At 45.7% G+C, this 24346-nt stretch overlaps 1 protein-coding gene across 18 annotated transcripts in view; it reads left to right on the forward strand.

Annotated features, from left to right (window-relative positions):
* RIMBP2 (RIMS binding protein 2) overlaps positions 1–24346 on the forward strand; it is a 591563-nt gene that overhangs the window by 137328 nt on the left and 429889 nt on the right. The window contains exon 1 of one of the 18 annotated variants that reach the window (XM_068243594.1): positions 3392–3502. The exons of 16 other annotated variants lie outside the window; for them this stretch is intronic. The gene's annotated coding sequence lies outside the window, so the exon portion shown is untranslated. Of the gene's footprint in view, positions 1–3391; positions 3503–24346 lie in introns of those variants that run through there. One more of the 18 variants, XM_068243603.1, reaches the window with a different exon arrangement.

The raw sequence follows: 24346 nt of genomic DNA on the forward strand, positions 1-24346 counted from the left end.
GTAAGTAGGCCATGTTATAATTGCTTTAAAAGAGGATTTTGGATGTTCAGTTGGACATTTTTCAAGTGTTGGTGGATTGTCCTTTCTCTGTTGTCCCCTGGAAAGTCACCTCTGTATGTATGAAAACCTAGCACACCATTAGATGCTGAAACTGTTTATTACCTGTAGTGGAGCCTGGCAGAAGAAACTATGTAATTGGTCCTAATTGAAATATATTATGCATGGTGGACTTTCCCTGTGGCTTTGGCACTCCAGGTTCACATGGAGTCCAGAATCATGCACAGCTGAGAATCACTACATGTCATTGACAACCGCAGGGCTCCTCTCCCCCAGGGAGAATCCCTTCTTATATTTCCTATTGCTCTTACAGTTGCTAGGCAGCTGACACACTGCATTTGAGAAGGTTTCTCCGTACTTTATATGTTGCTCAGACACATACATGTCTTCTAGCCTGCTGCTTCTGTTTGCAGTGGCCAGTGCTGCACAGCTCATGGTGCTTGTCATATTTATTAAATGTATATAGATCTACATCACAGGAGCATATAGGGACGGATGTTCTGGCACCCTACACTTCAGACCCCATGAACCTACTAACACCATGGAACTGTACCGCAAGTGTGCTGGCTGGCCAAGCTGTCACTTCTACCTTACATTCCTTGCACGTCATAGGTAGCTACAGGTGTCCCTTAGTATTAGACAGCAATAGCTATCCTCGGCGTTAAGTAGGTAAGTAGTTAGAGGTGGTAGCTAGAGGTGCCCCCGACTGAAGGGAGATCTCGTCAGTGGAATGCAGAGAGCTGGGTGAGTAACCTCTCATTTACACTCTCATCAGGACTCTCACATGCATAGAGAAGGAGGGAGGCACTTGGGAAGGGGAGTGAGCGGCCTTTCGGCGCCTGTAGGCACGTGCCTAGAGTGCCTTATGGTAAATCCGGCCCTGACTGGTGGTTTTGAGAGCGGTAGGCAGTGTCATTACTGAGGGCAGCCTACACTACTGGCATTCATACAGTAGTAGCCAAACCGAAACTGTCTGATTGACTAAAGGTGGCCATACACTTATAGATTTGCAGCAGATACGACCATCAGATAGATTTCTGTCAGATGCCTGTCAAGTCGAAAGTGACAGGAATCTATCTGATGTGTGCCACACATTAGGAACAGATTTCCAATAGATTTCCAAATTAAATCTATTGGAAATCGATCTAAATGCATTACTGGACCATTAGATCCAATGCAACTCTATGGGCCATCCATCTGCTGCCAGCAGCAGATCAACCTAGATTTTCCATCCTGTCAGATGGATCAAATCGATCAAAATCGGCCTCAAATCGATCGATCGATGGCTGAAGTCGACCAGTGTATGAGCCCTTAAGTGTGGGAAACAGTGGAGGAGAAAAAGAGAGAACACCAACAGCCCAATATAGTGTAGGATGTACTGGTAATGTATAATTGGAAAAGTAATAATATTAATTTAATACTCACAAACCATGGTTACCAAGTAGGCAACCACTGTCAAAGCAGGTGGGGAGATTGTCCTGACCCCACTCAGGATTAAAAAGTCGCTCTCTGTAGTAGAAGGAGGAAGGGTACAACCCTCCACCAAGGGTGGACTTGATGTAGATAATAGGATAACAGAGGCGCCAACAGGATAAAAAAACACTAAAAGAACTTAAAAACCCATCTTGGTAATAGAAGAGGCGGTGGTGGACTCACCTCCTCCAAGCAGAACACACGACTGTGGATTTTCAGTCAAAACAATTTTATTGGATACTCCAAATAAAGTGCAGCGCGTTTCGCGGGATACAAACCCGCTTCATCAGGCAACAACAGATAGGAGTAAACAGCATCTGCCAGTATCATCAACACTGAGCTCCTCTGGGAAACAGTGGAGAGTCTCCATGCTTCAGCTAACCTGGACTGTGGTTATTAGCCTTCTATTTGATGACTGAATTTTCAGTCCTTGCATGGGTCATATCTGATCACAGTAAGATTTGCTAATTGTTGAGTGAAGTGGTGGTTGTGAAAGTTAAGTACTATACAAGTATGTACAGTGGCGAATGCTTTTTATTAAATTCAGGACTACCTGCAACGCAGGTGCTGCACCTGACTACAGCTGCATGACTGCTATTTCAATAGCCTTTTAGGGCTCTTTCACATTAGACAACGTGTGCAGGAGCCTTTTCCTGCACGCACTGAATAGGCTGCGGCGTGTCGGGATGTTGTGGTGCGACGCTGAGTAGCAGTGGTAGTAATTAATTAACCAGACGGGAAAAAGCTCCCGGGTGCGTCGTACGCAACGCATCGAAACACAGCATCGGGTGTGCAAGGTAAAATGAAAGTCTATGGACTTTAATTTTACCTTTGTTAACGCAAAGTTTCAAGTTTGTGTTGATACGCCGAAAAAGGGCTCTAGTGTGAAAGTGCCCTTAGAATCTTTCACTATGATCTGATATAACACAGCATAATCCAGTCTAGGTTTGCTGGATAACTCGCTGTTCTCCAAGCTTTATAAATCTGGGTCTAAATGTCTGAAAATCAGAATGCAATTTAGTTAATATATAAGATTGTTCTAGTATTATGCTTTATGTATTTATTTTACAAGGATGTAATTTAGTTTGCTTTGTCCTGATATGTTTTTCATTTATGAATAGTCCTACAATGTGTTATATTTAGTATTTGGACACAAATATTTTAAACCATTTGTACAACATATACTTTGTGGTTTATAGGAGCAACAATATGTACAGTATTTTTTTAATTTATTTATTTTTTTGCTACTAAGAATACTTGAGCTACACAAAGATGGCTGCTATTTATAGTAAAGGCAGATGAGGCGGGTGTCAGGCTCACAAGCATATATTACTGAAAGGGAATACACCATATGTTCTTCTGGGAAATAAATAGTTAAAGAGTTCTCTGTTTGAAAAAAAAAAAAAAAAAAAAAGCAGGTCTGGGATGTTCCAGGTAATCCTCCTTAATGCCCTTCTGCATAGAAGTCCCTAAGCTCTTCATTGAAAGCTGCATAGTGTAGAATAAGAAGACAGACAACCCTTATTGGCAATGGATTGGTCCATCCTATAGGCCACAGATGACCTCTTGTGATAAGTGTCTAGAGGATGATGAATCAGGTGTTTAGGTGGAGAGGGGGAGATTGTCAGGAGTGACTTGACTATGTGTGTACATGAAAAGGCCACAGCTGGGAGTCAGAGAACTAGGAAATAAAGGGAAAAGCCATCTTGTGTGTATGTGAAAGAGAGAGAGGGAGGAAAGGAGGAGGAGGAGGGGAAGGACGGACTACTGTTTCATAGGCTCTGGCAGCTGCTGCATGCTTGCTGATGCTTCTTTCACTGGCTTTCGGCAGTCATGAATCATTGTGAGCTTAGTACAAGCATTGCTAGCACACCAGACCTGCTGCTGCTGGTGCCTCTGTCTGCCTGGATATAAATGGACACAGCATACTGCAGCTGGCCCTGCATCCCAGCAGCTTAACATCCACTGCAAGGTAGGTGCTGCTTCACAAGCCATCCATCCCACTGTAAGCGATGTGTGCTCGCTGCATGCCAAGAGCAGAAAGTTGTTGTATGTGTGTCATCTCCATCAGCAAGCTGGACCCAGACACTTCTTGTACCTAACTTGCCATTCAGATGTTTAAACCCCATTCTGGCTGAGGCCCAGGGCTCAGTGCTTCATGGCTACAGCAGCTGTCTCTGGCAGCTGAGAGGTTAAAGTGATGTGCCATCTAGGAAACATGATAGCCTAGTTAATGGTTGGAATGTGGTTTCATTATAGGGTCTTTCATGCATTCACCCCACCCACCTTGTAAGCTTATGCTGTACGGGATCGCTCTGATTAGAATATATGGAGTAATTATCAGCAGTGGACTGTTCAGCAGCTAAAGTGATGGGTTCCTGAGAGGCATACCTGTGGTTGACCTTGAATAAGTCATTTTCTCTCTCTGGTACTGATGGTGTTGAGGCACAGATGCTGTGGGAAGGGTTAAACATGTGTACAGGATGGAGTAATAATACAAAACACACAGCCAGCCTTTCAATATGCACTGCATGCCTGCAAAGCTCATTGATAAAGGCCTGTCCCTTCTAGCTAATCCTGCAGCTAGTAGATTTGGGCATAAAACTGAGGAAATCCCTCACGCCAGATGAGCTGTCATTTTTATTAACCTCCTGTTTGCCGCAATACAACGTTAAATAATTTACCAAGTTGAACCGACACAGGATCAGACCTGACTAGTAAGTTTGAGCAAAGCGTGCAGGCTGTAGTAATCCATAGCAACTGGAGATCACACCTCTGGTCACCTGAGACCCGGCAGAATAATTAAAGATGATCGCTGTCTGCTTGCGGCAGTTGGCCTCACCATACAGGTTGCTTGTTGCCATATTAAGTGTGGTGAATCTGTCAGGTGTATGAAGTGAGCAAAATGCATGGGTATTTTCCTCATTGGTTGTTAGGGGTTACTGCACTTTGGTTACTAGGGGTTACTGTGCTTTGCTCTCTAATGCGGAGTAAGCCCACTCATGTTTCTTGAGCTATATAGAATGTAGTGGCCAATGAAGAATCATTTCAAAGACGCTCCTTTTCTAAGATCCTATCTCACAAGATATATATACATGCTGAAGTGACACAGAGGATGCTATACAGTTTGCCAATACTGATGGTTCCATACCTGTCATCCAATGGGTGGGTAGTGTTTGTCACACTGAATTCTGTATGGGATGTATCATACTAGTCAGTCATTGCTCTGCAGTGTCCATGTTCAAATACTTCATTTAAAATGTACCTCATTGAGAAAAATAAGGAAATGCTACATTTTCAGAGTATGCCGGGCTACAGTCAGAATCCATAAAAAGGTAGTGAGCCCCATGGAAGGTACTCTTTAAACCCTCTTGTGCACACCTTTAATGTAAAAATTGGTGCACCCCCCCCCCCCCCCCCCCCCCTTTCCCTTGGGCCACATATTGGATTACTACCTGCACACCCTGATACAGGCAGCCCAGCAAATGTTAATTTGTGATATATTCATATTACATTTAACAGAGTCTTTTAAAAACTGTGCAGAGTGAGGATCTAGTAGATTTGTACCCAAGAAATAATAAGGTAGATTCGTACTCTACACAGCTGTTGATGCATTTTCCAACATATCAGATTTAATATCCTCATGTCTGTTGTCAGTATGAGGGCACCAGTGATATAAGATGCCATTTGCCTTTTCTAGACATTTTTGGTTGGACTGACTTGATGATCTTAAGTTTGGGGACTGGATACCTCAAGACATTGCAAGCTGACCAGTTTCAGGAGGAATCTTTGATTGGTCAGGCTGGAAAATTGCACTTAGCAATGTCCCTGTGCCTATTTCACAAGCCAAAAAAGCAACCACTGAATGAAGATCATAACTTAACCAACCTGGTTTCAAAAATTGGACTCATAAGGGGTTACAAACGGTAACTGCAATGTGCAGTTCACTCTTTAATATACATCGAAATGATGATGTTTATGGACTGTGGTAGAGATTGTCTGCTTCATTGACATAAATTCTCCCTGCAAATTCATGGAGAAGCATGTGATCTGTTTGTAGCTCGCTGAGTGACTGGTTGTGGTCTTCTCTTGCTTCTGCTTGCTGTTTTAGTCTACAAAAGTACCAGAAGTCAGACAAGGTCACATGAGCATGATGACTAGCCAATCAGAGCGTTACAAATCACTTGCTACTCCCTATATTCTTTGTGAATGTGTTACTGTGTTGTTCTCTCTGAAACATTGAAAATATATAGAGAAACGTAAAGAAACAAAATTACTTTGGTTAGGAGAGCCAACCGCATGTGCCCCATTTGCCATTAGAGATGGAAATGCTAAAAAGTTTGACTTGCATGCAAACTGTATGCAGAATTGGGACCTTCAAAAGCACGACCAGCATATTTTGATTGGTCTACCTCCAGACTCCATTAAATTTGCATGTTATCGGGAAATGACGTATCACGCACTTATCAGTTTTACAGCTGGATTTTCGGCAGATTCGATCAGGGAGAAATCTGTGTTGTGACATGTCCAATCGATATTTTGAACAGTTTTTACAAAGACTTGAGCAAATCTATTGATTGGACAGAATGGGAAAATCTTGATTAGGTCAGGGGGAGAGTGGCGGTTGACCAATGGCCCATAATGTTGTACAGCATTGAGCAGTCCAATGCTGTGGTTCGATCGATCTTATTCAAAATGTGTGTGCAATATGTAGAAGGAATCGATCCCTCTTTGATCAGATGAGGACTGGTCGCTTTGCCACATGGGGTGGCAATCTACTAGTGTGTGGCTTACTTTAGTTTGTTAGAAAAGAGAGACTGGTAGATTGGTTGGTTAGTTTTCTGATATCTGGTGCCATATATAGAGATACATGTATTACTTTTGCTGCATTTGGATACAGTCATGTCAGTGATTAGATGGGTACATGTAGACAAGGCCTGTGTCATGTGATTCACTGGTCATTTAGCACAATTGAGTGACCATTTTATTGTAGAATTAAGGTACTGTATTTTTTGGACTATAATGCTGGCAATACAGGGGTTGATCCGGCGGCTGAACAGCCGCTGGATCGACTCCTGACGCGTCCCCGCGCGGATCGATTACCGCTGGCGCTTCCTTATCAGCGCTCGATTCCCTGCCATTGTCCACCGGCAGGGATCGAGTGTGGGGGGGGGGGGGGGGGGTCGAGCAGCTTCATCGGGCCAGCTGAATATTATCAGCTGGCCGGATCAGCTGGTCGATAAACGGTACAGAAACGTACCGTGTATCCCCAGCATAAGACTCAATTTTTCTCCCCCAAAAGTGGGGGAAAAAAGTCACTGCTTCTTATAGTCCAAATGCAGGGAGTTCCTGATTTGTGAACGCCTGCCAATACGAACCTCCAACCCTCCGCAATATCGGGGACTCCCTGTACTGTGCCCATGCAGAGGAGGACACAGGGGGACACACAAAGGGGCATAGAGGAGGACACAGGGGCATAGAGGAGGACACAAGGAGGACAAAGACATACACATGGGGGACACACGAGGACACAAGGGCACAGAGGAGGACACAGGGAGACACGGGTACAATGGGGGCAAAATCCACAAGTTGCCCTTTCACCATGGATGCATCAGGTTTAGCATATATATATTTTTTCCCCTGGTTTTTGTCCTCTAAACCTAGGTGCGTTTTTATGGTCAGGAGTGTCTCATAGTCCAAAAAATACGGTAGTTACACCCAGATTGAAACATATGTTTATATTTTCCTTAATTCCAAACTAATTAATAATGTTTGAATAATTTTCAAGGGTTGAGCCAAATAGGCTTTGATCAAATACTGTAGAAAATGTAGATAGTTGTGCATTGAGGACATATCTACCAAACAATGGCCAATTTTGATCTTTTTAAATTAAATTTAAAAAGTTTCATAATGGTGCACTGATTGATGCTATCCAATTGTTATTTATCCAGACCACGTGGTGTACAGCTTCAGGTGTTTTACTGCATTACAGAAACATTGCAAAGTGTGTGGCAGGCATGTAAGTGAAATGAATGCCAAGTGCTACTTGGGCTTTTCATTGTAGTGAGTTGGTTTCTTGTCTTCAATTTATGGACATTCCCTGATATACATGGAACAGGTAAAAAAAAATCTGCATATGGGGGTAGGGCAGGGCGTACCATGAGTTTTTGGCACAGAGAGGTAGCCTACTGGGGTTCACAGAGGTAAATACATGGGCATAGTTAGTTTCCAGGGGTTACTTTAAGTCCTTGTTTCCCAACCCAGTCCTCAATACCCACCAACAGTGCATGTTTTGGGCAAATCCACTGAAGTATTTCATCAGCATTGCTGAAGCACTAATTGCCCTACCCGTGAATATGTGCAAAAAGTACAGTTGGTGACCTTTTGTAGACAGAGTTGGGAAACAATGGTGTAAGTCTTGAGGTCACTGTTGGAGCCATTTATTGTTAGCATTATAGTACACCTGAACTGGGGAATATGGAGGCTGCCATATTTATACATACCAGTTGCCTGGTAGTCTTACTAATCCCTTTGGCTGCAGTAGTGTCTGAATTACACACCTGAAACAAACATGTGGCTAATTCAGTCAAACTGCTGTCAGAGCACCTGATCTACATTTTTGTTCAGGGTCTAATGATAGAAGTATTAGAGGCAGAGGATCAACAGGTCAGCCAGGCAATGTGCATCATTTGAATGAAAATAAATATGGCAGCCTCCATATCCCTCTCAGTTCAGGTGTGCTCTAAGGGTCATTTCCACTATGGTCAAATCCGTTCCAAATTTGCACTTTTTCCCCGCAGGCGAGTGGGAAAAGCTGCCTGTTTGGGCTATGGCTTGCATTGCTGTCCAAATCACGTTGCGGTGCAATTCTGGATGGCATGCTACAGTTTCCCACAGCCTGCACCCGAATCCATATAGCCATGCATGGTTATGTGCTTCAGTTGCGTACTCGCATCACTGCAAGTGCCGACAGGCTCAGTGGAAACTGGCTCTAAATGTAGAGGCAATTACTTTTTATTGTTAAAAAAAATAAATAAATTGTAAAGGTTATCCCTAGTACTACACATACAGTATATGATTCACCAGAATATTGGGTGAGGAACCTGAAAAACAGAGGACACAAGACAGAAAGATAATACTGTAGTATGCCAGAAACCACAATTATTGGTACAAGATGCTGTGTATGCACAATGCTTGGGTGTCGCCAAGACAACCACCGTATGGGCAGATGTCCCTCTACTGGCTCAGATTCATAAGACATCCTCCAGATGGTGGTCACTCTCTGGTTAAAGTGGAATAGGATGTGTAAGATAGTACCAATACATCCTTCACCAAAGAGATCTGTAGCTATAAACACTAAGTAGGAGGCATTCATAGGAAAAGTAAAATAAACTTGAAAGGGCGATGGTAAGGTATCGCTTACCTTCCAAGACAGCCATATACCAATATTGGTAGAAGCAGATCAATGTCATTAATGCAGACAACATGTTTTGGAGATATACAGTATTTCCGCTTCTGTTATGTGCTTTCAGCAGGCCAAAATACTAGAAAATTGAATACTTACCTCCGGTAATTTTCTTTTCTTGTATAAACAATGGCGGCATACATATGGGTTAGGCCACGCCCCCCTGACCCCATAGGACAGATTTCTCTTTAAGACTGGAGAATCTCCCCCCCTCCGCCATTCTTAGTATAAATCAGTCCTCGAATGGACAGAAGGGTGGGATTCGTATGCCGCCATTGTTTATACAAGAAAAGAAAATTACCGGAGGTAAGTATTCAATTTTCTAGTTTCTTGTATAAACATGGCGGCATACATATGGGATGTACCAAATCAACAAAACGGGAGGGAACTTGCAGTAAACACACAATTTTTATTTAACAGTTTGCAGACAGTATAGTTTTCCCAAAATTCAAGCATGACCAGAAAGCAGGGTCAACTCTATAGTGGGACATAAACGTATTTGCTGATGACCAGCTGGCCGCCTTACAAATGGTGTCTAAGGATACTTTTGAAAAATGGGCATATGAGGCTGCCATACCCCTGGTGGAGTGTGCTCTAACTTCTTGAGGTATTGGTAAGTTTTTTACTTGGTACCCTTTTTGAATGGCTTTTACTAACCACGTAGATAATGTTCTGGCAGATACTTTTTTACCCTTATTCACCCCTTGTGAATTAATGAATAAATGTTCTGATGCTCTAAAAGAAGCTGTTGCTGTAAGATAGGCTTTTATTGACCTACCCACGTCTAAGGGATGATCTTCACCTTCGCTTGAAAAGGTAGGGAGTGTCAGCTCCTGATTGATATGAAAAGTAGACGCAACTTTTGGAACGTAAGATAGTACTGGTCTTATTATTACCCTGTCTGGGTAAAATTCAAGCAAATTCTCTGAACATCCTAATGCTTGAAGATCCGAGACCCTCTTTGCTGAAGATATTGCTGTAAGAAAAAGGGTTTTCAAAGTTATGTCCTGTAAGGAAGCTGTCTCTACTGGATGAAATGGTGGTAAAGACATTGCATCAAGAACTACACACAGGTCCCATTTTGGAAAAAAGGGTTTTCTTGGTGGACGGATTTTGAGAACTGCCTTCTTAAACTGTATTATCAACGGATGTAGTGCCCATTTGGTTCCTGTTAATGCCGATAGGGCTGATATTTGGACTTTTAGTGCCGAGAGACTTAGTAATTTGTCAACTCCCGATTGGAGAAAGTCTAGGATATTTCCCACAGTAGGAGACATTCTGTTAAAGGATTTTTCTAATGCAAAGCTAGCGAATTTTTCCCAAATTCTGTAATATGTAGAGTTGGTTGAGGATTTACTAGCCTTCAGGAGAGTCTCCACTACAGGATCGGAACAGCCCTGATTCAAGTATGCCTGCCTCTCAGTTTCCAGGCTGTCAAATGTAATGTTTGTACGTTTGGATAAAGAAGCTTTCCCTGGAACAGAAGATTGGGCCACTGTGGAAGTTTCTTTGGCTCCTCCACACTCAACTCTATTGCCAAGGCGAACCAGGGTCTCCGAGGCCAGTATGGCATTATAGCTATGATCATGCAGGAAGACCTTGATACTTTCTGAAGGAACCTGGGAATCATTGGGAATGGAGGGAAGGCATACCCCCTGTTGAATGTCCATTCCTGTGTCAGACAGTCTGTTCCCATCGCATCCGGATGAGGATATCTTGTGAAGAATTTCATTAGTTTTGCATTCTGCGGAGTAGCCCAGAGATCTACCTCTGGCATACCCCATTGATCCGTAATCCATGTGAATACTCGGTCGTTCAGCTGCCACTCGTTTTGGTCCGCAAAGGTCCTGCTCAAACGATCTGCTACATAATTGTTTATTCCCGGTAAGTAGGTTGCTGATAGATTGGACAGATTTTTCTGTGCCCACATCATTATTTTGCTTGTTTCCCGTAGGAGAGCTAGGCTTCGAGTTCCCCCCTGCCTCTTTATGTAAGTAACTGCAGTTATATTGTCTATCCTCAATAGTACATTCTTGTTGTGGACTAGGAAGAAAAAGGATTTCAGGGCCATAAAGGCTGCTCTCAGTTCGAGAATGTTTGAAGGGACATGGTTCTCCCGGCGTAACCATTTCCCCTGCATGTGGATGCCATTGCAGTGAGCACCCCAACCTGTTATGCTCGCATCGGATGTAATCAGTAGAGGGGTTGGGGGCTGGATTTGATGACAGTTCAAGAGATGTTTCTTGCATGTCCACCATCTCAATGATGACATCACTTCCTCCGGAAGGAATAACATTTGATTCGGACTTTTCCTGGTCCACTTCCTCAGAAAGAAATTCTGTAGAATTCTTAAGTGCCAATGGGCCCACTTGACCATCGGGATTGTTGATGATAGTGTACCTAACAGGCTCATACACTGCCTTACCGATAAACGTTGAGTCTGGAGAACCTGTAACACTTTTTCCTGGATCAAACAAATTTTTCGCTGTGGTAAAAGGACCTTGTTCTCTGTTGTTATGAACCTGGCCCCCAGGAATATCATGTCCTGTGAGGGAATTAAGTGACTTTTTCCCTGGTTTACTATCCACCCCAAGTCTTTTAGTGTCAACAGTAATTTTTTCTGATGGGAAAGAAGAACGTCTCTGTTCTGATTGAGAAGAAGTATATCGTCTAGATAGTGGAAAATTTTTAATCCTTGCGTTCTGAGAAAAGCTATTACTGGTAGTAGGATCTTTGTGAAACATCTTGGAGCCGTAGAGATGCCAAAAGGAAGTGCCTGGAACTGGTAATGCTTTCCTTGAATAGCGAAACGAAGAAACCTTTGGTAACTTTGATTGATAGGGACATGAAGGTATGCGTCTGCCAGATCTATGGTTGACATCCAATCGTTCTTCTGAATGATGGGAATTATTGATTGTAAAGATTCCATCTTGAAATGATTTACCACTATATGACGATTCAGGAACTTTAAATCTAAGACCGGTCTCCAATCGCCTGTTGCTTTTGGCACCAAAAATAGTGGTGAATAAATTCCCTTGTATCTTTCTCCCATGGGTACCGGAACTATTGCCCTCGCCTTCTCCAGGTTCTGTACATAATCTATCAGGATCTGAAATTTTCGTTTGTCTCGTGGAATCTTTGTTATGGCAAAATGACTTATAGGAGGGATTTTCTTGAACTTCCACATATGGCCTCTTCTTAGCGTCTTCAATACCCACGGGTCTTGTATGGTCTCCACCCAAGACCTCCAAAAGAGGCGCAGTCTTGCCCCTACAGGAGTTTCTTGAGTGGACGCACCCTCAAAAGGACTTTTTATTTTGCTGTGTAGACGGAGTTATCTTATTTTTATTATTTTTTAGAAACGACGATTGGGTGCCTCTCCAGTTCCTATTAAACTGTCTACCCGGCCTGTATGATCGTGCCTGTTGGAATCTATTTGTGAAGAATCTCCTTGAACCTTGCTGTTTAAACTCTTTCGGTTTTCTGTCTTGAGGAATTAAGCCTGTTTTTCCTCCTGTCACTACTGAAATGGCCTTGTCCATGACCGGACCAAACAGATGAGTCCCATCATAAGGAATTTTACACCAATTGTGTCTTGAGGCCTGATCTGCCGACCATGGTTTCAACCAGAGTGCCCGTTTTGCTGTCACGTTATGTAACATAGACCTTGCAGAAGATCTTATTGTGTCTATAGCTGCTTCTCCGACAAAATCCCCCGTAAGTTTTAACTCGTCAAGTGCCTTTACTATTACATCCTTATCCGTGTCTGAATTCAGCATGACTTCCACGTTATCTACCCATATTTTTATGGCCTTTGCTAGGGAGGTCAAGGCTATGGCCGGTTTACAAGCTGCTCCTGCTGCTAGGAAAGCTTTTCTTATATCGGAGTCGATTTTTCTATCTAGCGGGTCTTTAAACAGAACTGCGTTGTCCATTGGTAAAGTTACATGTTTTGCCAGTCGCATGATGGATGCATCCACCACAGGGGCATTATCAATAATTTTTGTTTCATCCATATTTAATGGATATAATTTTGAAAATCTATTTGAAAGGGAAGGCTTTTCCTGCTTCGACCATTCTTTGAGTATAATGTCTCTTATTATCTTCATAAAAGGGAAAGATTTTGGCTTAGACTGTAAGTGTGGATAGTACCTATCTTGCTCCTGCTGAGAATCATCCTCTTCTTGCCACTCAATTGCTGACTTTATTGCCTCAACAAAAGCCGGCACCAATGCAAAATCAAACCCAATTGGGGGAAGTTCACCCTGAGAATTTGATTCCTCTGGTTGGACTGGTGCGGATGCTGCTGCAGGAGCAATTGACTGAGAAGCTGACATTTTCTGAAACGTGTCTTGCACTGCTTGTTGTATATATGTCAATACTTGCTCATTGTCTGCCTCTTTATCTCTGGCTAATTCCGAAAAACAAGATTCACAAACTTTTTTGTTTGGTAAGGCTGGTTGCGCACAAGACCAGCATAAGTCTGGCTCTGGCCTTTTATGACGGGTCATGTCCTCTAAGATAGGGGATTGCGACCTTTCTCTCAGTTGTTTTCTCGGAGAATGGTCTGCCAGACGATATCTCCTTGGAGAAAAGTAATCCGAGTCATATCTGTCATAAAAGGGAGGATGTCTAGGAGAACGTTCGTAATCGTAATCATATCTCCTAGGGGATCTCTCTCTGTAAGTATTATAATAGTTTCTTGCTGACCGCCGTTCTGGCGAATGCATCCTAGTTGGGCTTTTTCTATAATCATAGTGTCTAGATGAATTCCTTCCTTGAACAAAGTCCATATGCTGAGAACTTCTTCTATGGGAATTCGATCTAACTGCTTGAAGATAGTCTTCATATCTATCCCGGGATTGTGAACGAGATAGGTTTCTCCCAGATAAGGACTGGATGCCTTTAGCGACCCTTTGTCCTTCTTCTCCCTCATACGGACTGTGAAAACACAAAGAAAAGAAGGATGGTGTTTTCACTGAAAAAATCCGTAGAAAATACAAAAAGAGAGAGAAAAAGCACTCTTTTTTAATGATACTGCCCCAGCACCCTGGTGATCTAAAACAATAATAAAAAAGAACACCCTGTGCAAATACCAGAGACAAGGATACATTTAGTATCCTGTTACCTGGATACCCCAGCTGAAGTGCCTGGCGTAGATTCGTCCATTTCACCTTCAATATACAAACAAAATTCCTCCTATCAGTACTGGTACATGGAGATTCCCTTTACAGCTTGCGTATAAAAAAGAAAATAGTCAAGCTACCTGTATCCGAAGAGGAATAGGAGACCAGAAAGGTGCTTTGCTGCATCAGGTGTTTGTGAAAGAAGCGTGGTACCGGCTGCGGGACGCTGCCACCCACGCTGCCTCTCCGTGCTGGCTGTACGCTAAACTGTAGGCTCTTCCGGACTTTTAAACCGGAAGACGCGCGACCAATCCCCTTCAGCTGCAAGTCTCACTCCTCGCGAGACTTACAGCGCTCTCTTCCGCGCCATCTTAGATGCTGGCAGTCCCTGCATAACGCTCGACCAATAGGAGTGCTGCAAAGAATTCTCGCCTGAGATCCCGCGAGATGTCGTCCTAGCCAGGCACCCAGAGGGAAGAGGTAATCCACCGGCAGTATCTTCGGCTTTTACCTTTATTTAAAAGGTTTTTATAGCCGATTGGGGAGCGGAAGAGGCACAGAAACCGCTACATTAAAAAAAAAAAAAAAGAAAAGGTAACCCTCCTAAAAAAAAAAAAAAAACAGAGAAAGGAGGGATAGTCCTAGAGAACCTGTCCATCGAGGACAGAAAAAAAGAATGGCGGAGGGGGGGAGATTCTCCAGTCTTAAAGAGAAATCTGTCCTATGGGGTCAGGGGGGCGTGGCCTAACCCATATGTATGCCGCCATGTTTATACAAGAAATAGCAGGAGTACTGCTCATTGGCGATGGGGATGAGCGCTATTCCTGATAAAGTTTGGCCTGCTAACAGCACATAACAGATGTAAGGAATCTGTAAGCATACCCACAGAATGTTTTGTCTGACAGTACTTTAAAGTGACCCTGAGATGAGAGTTGCTAAAAGATTTATACATACCTGGGGCCAGAGCCCGGACAAGGTCCTCCAGCACCCAAGGCTGAGACACCAGAGTGTGCCCCTCCATCCCTCCCAACCCAGCCGTCACACACTGATTGCTATTGGACTAAAGGCACGTACACACGCCGTACTTTTGCAAACGACGCGTCCGTCATACCCTACCGTGGGGTGGGCGTTCTACCGACAGTTGCACATGAGTACAAGCTATCGGCAGACTGATGAGACTGTTTTTGACTGATCCGCCAATCATACATGTCAAACTCTGGCCCTTGGGCCACATCTGGCCCACCGAGCCAATCTGTTTGGCCTCCAAGTGGTTTCCCTACTTTATATTATGTTTGGCCCACTTAGGACCACCAGGGAAGCTATATTGGAGGTGCAGCCTTAGATCACAGATGAAGCCATTATGGGGGACGGAGCAGGAAAGCACTAGACACCAGAGAACTGTATAGGGAAGGGAGGGAGGCCACTAGACACCAGGGAACTGTATGAGGGAGGGAAGGAGTACCACTAGACACCAGGGAACTGTATGGTGGAGGGAGGAAGAATTAGACACCAGAGAACTGTATAAGGGAGGGAGAAGGGCCACTAGACACAAGAGGCTGAGGGGGCGGGCGGCATTTTACACCAGGCAAGGGAGAGTGTTGGCCACTAGACATTGAGGTGTTGGCCCATTACTTAGTCCCAGTGTTAATTTTTGGCACTTTGAATTTAACTTTGAACACCACTGATGTAGATGAATGTAAAGGTTAAGGGTAATGTGCATCGTATTTATTCTTTTCCGGGTCAAAGCGTTCACTTCCTGACTTGCGTCAGGGAGTAAATTACGAAACCGCTCTGGGAAAACACTTAGAAAAGCCTTTTTCCAGAAACGCAGCGAGCAGTGGAGTGCCGGGGGGGGGGGGGGGGGGGCGCACAAAAACGCAAAACGTTTGGTGTAAATGAGGCCATCGAGTACTTTTCTGTGCTGAATTGCAATGACCTGGAAAAGGGACCTCTTGAGGCCATGGCTCTTATATGCGGGAAAACAAAAATCCCCAGAAGCCATGCATGTTAATTGTACAGTCTAAACAATTAGTTGATTTAGTGATCTATAATTGATTCCGCCCTTAACAGGGAAAAATTTATGCCAGTGGCAATAGCTGTTAGAGATAATTAACACTTGGGTCTGGAAAGATATTGTAAAAGTTGTATCTCTGCACACATGACCAGTTACAGTAATCCCCAGATGTGGATCCCGAGTAAATGCTGCAAGAAATGTTTCTGAGAGATTCACATGCACCAAACTTCTCATTACAAACAATAACAATATATGGATAAAGCAATTGTAAGAGTCCTCTTTATCACTCACATACACCAAGTGTGTTCTGTGGTGCTGGGTGAATATTATGCGTGCTATCCTATAGTAGGATTGCTGGACTCTCAACATGTGATAATGCTGTATAATGTAGACTTACCACCTCAGCAGTGTCAGATCCACAAAATCAAATGAAAATCCAACACCAGGTATCACTGCTGGCTGGCCCGCCAACCAACCAGCAGTGAGCGCTACAAATATCACTGACAACACAGGAACGTGTTTTAGAACTTTAAACATGTTTAGGGTAAAAAAAAATAATTTTTTGTTATTTGTGCATGCTTTCTTATGGCCTATAAATAAGCAGGGATAGATTTTTACATTTTGCCTACCCAAGCCAACTGCCTTGTGCACCGCTCCCCCCCCCCCCCCCCCCAAACTACATTGAGTGCATAAGCACTAATTTTCCATGTGCAGTCCCCCCTTCTGTGTGCAGTCCCCCAAAAACATCAGCCCCCTCTTCCGTGTGCAGTCCACTAAGTACATCACTGCCTCTTCCAAGCACTATATAGTCACTTCCTTCTCCATGTGTGCTTCCTCTAGTTCAGCAGTCTCCCTCTTCCATGTGTGCTTCCCCTAGTACAGTAGCTTTCCTCTTCCATGTATGCTCCCCAAAGTAGAGCAGCCTCCTCCTTCCATGTGTGCTCCCCCAAGTACACCAGCCTCCCTCTTCTATGTGTGCTTCCCCCGAAAACACCAGCCTCCCTCTTCTATGTGTGCATCCCCCTGAAAACACCAGCCTCCCTCTTCTATGTGTGCTTCCCCAGAGTACACCAGCCTCCCTCTTCTATGTGTGCTTCCCCCAAATACACCAGCCTCTCCCTCTTCTATGTGTGCTTCCCCCAAGTACACTAGCCTCCCTCTTCTATGTGTGCTCCATCAGTACACCAGCCTCCCTCTTCTATGTGTGCTTCCCCCGAGTACACCAGCCTCCATCTTTATTGTGTGCTTCCCCCGAGTACAGCAGCCTCCCTATTCTATGTGTGCTCCGCAAGTACACCAGCCTCCCTCTTCCATCTATTCTCCCCCAAGTACACCAGCCTCCCTCTTCCATCTATTCTCTATCTTCCATGTGTGCTTCCCCTGAGTACACCAGCCTCCGTCTTCCATCTGTTCTCCCCCAAGTACACCTGCCTCCCTCTTCCATCTGTTCTCCCCCAAGTGCACCAGCCTCCATCTTCCATGTGTGCTTCCCCTGAGTACACCAGTCTCCCTCTTCTATGTGCGCTCCTCCTGAATAGACTAGCCTCCCTCCTCCATATGTACTCCCCCGAGTACACCAGCCTCTCTCCTCCATATGTACTCCCCAGAGTACACCAGCCTCCCACTTCTATGTGTGCACCCCAGAGTACACTAGCCTTGCTCTTCTATGTGTGAACCCCAAAGTTCACCAACCTCCCTCTTCTATATGTGCACCCCTGAGTACATCAGCCTCTCTTTATTATTGCACCCTTGCTATTTGTGTAAGAAATGGTTTGAGGGTGATTTTATGTGATCAAGGGGCTCTTTATATGGGACACTTATGACTTGTGCTTCCTGAAGTCTGTCGCACTTGGCACCGGTTTTGCACATACTGCTGTGTGACAGTCTTGATAAGTGTCTCCCACAGCGTCACACAGTACAAAGGATTTTGGTATAGTTTGCATCAATACAGAGCAGAAGAAAAAAACCTTGCACCTGATCACCTGAGCTTCTGGTTAGCAAGTCTTTCCTGGGCTTCGTGCTGTTTTCCTTTGCTACTGCAGAAATAAGCTGACATTATTCTTTATTTACTATGGGGAATTTGGTTGACCTGGCCTTTTACAGTGAGCGGGGTCCTATGGGCTGCATATGTGGGTTGGAATGATCAGAGAGCTTATACAACGGTATTTGAAATGCGTATTTAAAGAACAAACAAAAGTGATTCAACCTTGGCTCTGATGCTGCTTACAGAAAGGTATTACAAAGTAGCTGTCTTCAGTCCTTTGAATGAATGGACCTGATGTCCTACAATGGAGTGCAGGTGAGGAATGGATCTAGATGCATTTGTATTGTAATTGCTAATGTCTTGTTGATGCTGTGCCAGTCACAGCTCTTTGTTCATAGAGAATGTTCAATAGGTAAGCAACCAGATTCCAGTTAGCATCTCTCTATGCCGCATAGAACATGAAATCAAATATTCCATTTACTTTGGATAAAGCCTCATTTTCCTCCCTTTACTTGTCCGAGTCTCTCTGCTTATAATCTACACTACAGGAACTCTTTTCTTTGCGCTGGGTCTGCATCCCTTGTAGTCAGTGGTGTAGCTACAGGACCAAAGGCTGCAGTGCTATTCCTACATTGTCTCCACCAGCACTGCATGATACAGATCACCAACACCAGCTTTCCAAGAACAGCTACTGTAAGTAGATGCAAAGGAATGGATTGTTAATGAGTACACCTAGCTACATTTTGTACTTACTGTTTTTATAAATGTAGTCTTTATTGTCCCCATAGATGATCAAATATGTGAATAACTCACCTGGTCGCCCTGAAATGGTCCCTAATCTTAACCCCCTTCCAGGTGGCTTGCCCAAAGTGCCCAAAAGCTACAGACTTCTTGGCAGGCATTGGGCAAAAACCACTGGGGGAAGGTTTTTCTTACAATGGGTGTGGGGTTTAAGATTAATGACCATTGCATGCCGAATGGGTGAGTTATTCGCCTATATGGACGCAGATCCCGTTAGGGAACAATAAAGACTACATTAACAAGTGCCTCAATTACACTGGAGGTACTCTTTGATTTCCACTATTCAAAGCACATGGAAGGAGACCGTTACCACTACAGCACTAAAAAAGATCTAGTGCAGTGACAGGAGGAGGGCCCCATGTGAACCCCTCAGGCGGAGCAGGATCATCCCTGGCGCAATCCTAGGCAGTTGCCTAGGGCCCTGGAGAGAGTCTAGGGGTCTGGCGGATAAAAGTTAGATGACAATCAGTGGTGGGCAAAAACTATCTTGCCTAGGCCCGCATTTCATCTTCATCCATTTCTGCCCTCAGGTCCAGGGGCCCTGATACAGTCACAACCTCTGCATTCTCTGTTGCTATGTCACTGCTTGAAGTATAAAAGCCTTCCTATCTACTGTATGTGCAGCGCTAAGATTATAATTGTACCAGAGTTAAAACAGTACGTTTTTGCTGTCTTAGATTTTTAGAATGTGTCAAGCGCGTTTCTTCTGTTTGAGTGTATTGTATAGGTTTAATTATCCAGTGCCTGTTTCATTATGCGGCTTAACAGAAGAGCAAGTATTCACACATCACGGTATAGTGGGGCTGTCTCCTCCTAGAATAATTGTCAGGTGGGGAAAGTGCAGTGACTCTGACTCATCGGAGAAATCCACATGATCCAAATGTGCGTCTTGTCACTGCTCATTTTAGAGATACGCTGAACTAAGAAAAAGCCAGATTAAAATAGCTCATAAAATGTGACATCAATGACATTACTGGCGTTATTCAAAAAAGGAAATAAAAAAAGCTCACAGAACATGAAACATGAAATTTGGTCTATCACTTTTGTTGAAGCAGAGGGCATTCTCTAGGTTCACTGCATATATATATATATATATATATATATATATATATATATATATATATATATATATAAAGAATTTTAGCAAATTTGTGCACGCTGAATCTTCTGAAGTTCGTGAGGTGAGGGAAATTCTATAAAAATGACTTTTTATATATAGAGACTGATTTACCAAGACCAGTGCAAAATCAGAGTGGTTGTCCAGACCCAGGGCTGCCAATAAGAATCCTCCATTTAACAGATGAAACCTGAATGGTTGCTATGATCAACGGATCAGGTGCCCAAGCGATGAGGTCAGTGCCCGATATGAGTAGTAGCCAATCAACTACTACATAGGAATTCATGATTGTAGCTAATCGCTACAACTACCGGATATTTGGACGCCGAGGTTTAGAGGTCACTTTTTGTTACTTAGAGGAAGGGTTAGGAATAGGCATTAGGTGGGGAGGTTTCTTGTTAGGCACTTAGAGGAAGGGTTAGACATTAGGTGTGTGTGTGTGTGTGTGTGTGTGTGTGTGGGGGGGGGGGGGGGGGGGGGTTAGGTGCTTAGAGGAAGGGTTAAGGTTAGGCATTAGGTGGAGGGATTCTTGTTAGGCAGTTAGAGGAGTGGTTAGGCATCAGGGTTGCTCATCCGGATTCCGGATACCCGGGTAACCCGGCTATCCGACCATTTTTCCGCTATCCGGTCGGATCCGGATTCCGGATACCTGGGGCCAAATCCGGATAGCTCTATGCGGATATCTGGCTGCATAACCCGGATATCCGGATCCGGGTACTGTAAATAAGGAGAAGATGTCATTGAGCCAATCAGAGGGCTCCCAGCAGAAGCCCTAGCAACCAATCACAGAGGGGAACTCTGGCCAGCCTCCCCCCCCCCCCCCCCGACCTAATTGAGCCAATCAGAGGGCTCCCAGACTAAGCCCTAGCACCCAATCACAGTAAGGGAACCCTGGCCAGCCCCCCTGTATAATGAGGAGGGCTGGCATGATGAGACAGATCGTCCTTGCTTGTGTGGCTGGCTGCTCACTGACAGACTTGCTCCAGTGCTGTTGGCTTAGCAAGTGCTGTATACAGTGCTAAACCTAAAGCTTTGAGTGCTAAACACCTTCACTACACTATTGTTGTTTTATTAGCTAGCTAGCTTGTAATTGTTTGATTTCATTTACTCAGTTATGTCCTGTCTGTGTCTGTGTGTGCTGTGCAGGCCAGCAGGACAGTATAGGTTAGGGAATAGGATTATTGTGTTATTGTATTGTATAGTTAGTACTGCAGTTAGTTGTTAGAGAGCAGTGGCGTAGCTACAAACCTCTGGGCCCCCGATGCGGAATCTGGATGTGGCCCCCCTCCCCCGGCAACACCCGACGCACACACATATCCGAATCCCTATAGCCAGCTATAGGTCCCCCCAGTATAGGTAGCCAGGCATAGGTAAGCCAGTATAGTTGCCCCCGGTATAGGTTAGCCAGGTAGGTGCCTCCAGCATAGGTAGCCAGTATAGTTGCCCCCAGTATAGGTTAGATAGGCAGGCGCCACCGGTATAAGTTAGATAGATAGGTGCCTGCAGTACAGGTTAGCTAGGTGGGTGCCTCTAATATATGTAGCCAGAATAGTTGCCCCCAGCATAGGTTAGATAGGTAGGTGCCCCCAGTATAGGTTAGTTAGGTAGGTGCCTCCAATATAGGTAGCCAGTATAGTTGCCACCTGTATAGGCTAGCTAGGTGCCCCGAATACAGGTTAGACAAGTAAGTGCCCCCAGGTTAGATAGGTAGGTGCCCCCCAGTATAGGTTAGATTAGGTAGCTGCCCCCCAGTATAGGTTAGATGAGGTAGGTGCCCCCCAGTATAGGTTAGGTAGCTGCCCCCCAGGATAGATTAGGTAGCTTTCCCCCAGGATAGGTTAGATTAGGTAGCTGCCCCCCAGGATAGGTTAGAGTAGGTAGCTGCCCCACAGGATAGGTTAGAGTAGGTAGCTGCCCCCCGGGATAGGTTAGAGTAGGTAGCTGCCCCCCGGGATAGGTTAGAGTAGGTAGCTGCCCCCCAGGATAGGTTAGGGTAGGTAGCTGCCCCCCACGATAGGTTAGAGTAGGTAGCTGCCCCCCAGGATAGATTAGGTAGCTGCCCCCCAGGATAGATTAGGTAGCGGCCCCCCAGGATAGATTAGGTAGCTGCCCCCCAGGATAGGTTAGATTAGGTAGCTGCCCCCCAGGATAGGTTAGATTAGGTAGCTGCCCCCCAGGATAGGTTAGATTAGGTAGCTGCCCCCCAGGATAGGTTAGATTAGGTAGCTGCCCCCCCCAGGATAGGTTAGGTAGGTAGCTGCCCCCCCAGGATAGGTTAGGTGGGTAGCTGCCCCCCAGGATAGGTTAGGTAGGTAGCTGCCCCCCCCAGGATAGGTTAGGTAGGTAGCTGCCCCCCCCCAGGATAGGTTAGGTAGGTAGCTGCCCCCCAGGATAGGTTAGGTGGGTAGCTGCCCCCCCAGGATAGGTTAGGTAGGTAGCTGCCCCCCCAGGATAGATTAGGTAGGTAGCTGCCCCCCAGGATAGGTTAGGTAGGTAGCTGCCCCTCCCAGGATAGGTTAGGTAGGTAGCTGCCCCCCCCAGGATAGGTTAGGTGGGTAGCTGCCCCCCAGGATAGGTTGGGTAGGTAGCTGCCCCCCCCAGGATAGATAAGGTAGGTAGGTAGCTGCCCCCCAGGATAGGTTAGGTAGGTAGCTGCCCCCCCAGGATAGGTTAGGTAGGTAGCTGCCCCCCCAGGATAGGTTAGGTAGGTAGCTGCCCCCCCCAGGATAGGTTAGGTAGGTAGCTGCCCCCCCCCCAGGATAGATTAGGTAGCTGCCCCCCCAGGATAGGTTAGGTAGGTAGCTGCCCCCCAGGATAGATTAGGTAGCTGTCTCCCCAGGATAGGTTAGATTAGGTAGCTGCCCCCCAGGATAGGTTAGATTAGGTAGCTGCCCCCCCAGGATAGGTTAGGTGGGTAGCTGCCCCCCAGGATAGGGTAGGTAGGTGCCCCCCCCATAATGAATGGGGGAGCCGCAGCTGCGGGGAGGTGCAGCCGGACCTCTCCCTCCCTTCCTCTCCCCGGGGCCCCCCCTTCAAATGCAGAGTGCGCGGTGCACGGAAGCGCTGTAGGCAGAACTCACCTCCGTCCCTGCGCCGCTGATCTCCTCTTGCTGTATAGATGTTGTTACACACTGCTTCCTGTTTAGCCGGAAGCAGTGTGTTACAGCATCTATACAGCGGGAGGAGATCAGCGGCGCTTGGAACGCAGGGACGGAGGTGAGTTCAGCCTACAGCGCTTCCGTGCGCCGCGCACTCTGCATCTGAAGGGGGGGGCCCGGGGAGAGGAAGGGAGGGAGAGGTCGGGCTGCCCTCCCCGCGGCTGCGGCTCCCCCCTCCCAATAGCGCGCACGGGCCGCACGGTCGGCACTACAAAAAGACATGGCCCCCCCGGGCCCCTCCCCCGTCTCTTTAGGAGCCGGGCCCGGTCGCCGTGGCGACCGTTGCGACCACAGGCCCTACGCCCCTGTTAGAGAGTAGTACTGTGTTAGCTTACTACAGATTACTGCAGTGCTGCTGTGCTGAGCATTGTCAGTGTGACAGTTAGACAGATAGTGTGCAGTATCTGTCCTCTACTCTGCGGTCTGTCACTCCGTGCTGATTTGATTTAAAGTCCAACCCCGATTTTATTAAAGTAAAAGTATCCCACATCATCTGGTGACATCATCACGTATAAGTTGTACTACTGTATGTCTGCTGGCACCGGCAGCCGGGGGAGGGGCAGCAAGGGCAAGAGGACAGGAAGCAACATTACAGCCACCCTCAGAAGGTCTGCCGTGTCAGTGTCGATCCCAGTGGGCAGCCTACCCTCAGTCAGTGAGCTTTTCGCTCCAGGCGCCACGATTGAACTCAGGGCTGTTAGCCGCAAGGAGTTTGAGGAGGATGTTCTGGGTTTTGAGGAGGGGGGGTATGATGATGATGGTGGGATGAAGGACCGTGACTACCATCCACAGGATGGGGATGTCAGCTCTGACTCTGAGGAGGAGGATGCATCGGTGGGTTTGGCACGGAGGCTCAGCATTGCAGACAGTGGCCGTGGAATGCGGGACCCACCACATCCTTCTGCCGCTACCACCAGCCGCACCACTCAACCCCCAACCGCCACAGGGAGAAAAGCAGCAGCATCCCATTCAGGCTGCAGGGGAATCTTCACCTTCCCAATCTGGCGGTTTTTCACTCTGCCCTCATTGGACAGCAAGTTTGCCATATGCAATGTGTGCAAACTACAAATGAGCAGAGGTTGTGACCCCTACAAGTATGGCACCTCCAGCTTCATCACCCATGTGGCAAAAAAACATGTTGTTGAGCATGA

This window comes from Hyperolius riggenbachi, chromosome 1, assembly GCF_040937935.1.
Source record: "Hyperolius riggenbachi isolate aHypRig1 chromosome 1, aHypRig1.pri, whole genome shotgun sequence".
NCBI classification, from domain to species: domain Eukaryota; kingdom Metazoa; phylum Chordata; class Amphibia; order Anura; family Hyperoliidae; genus Hyperolius; species Hyperolius riggenbachi.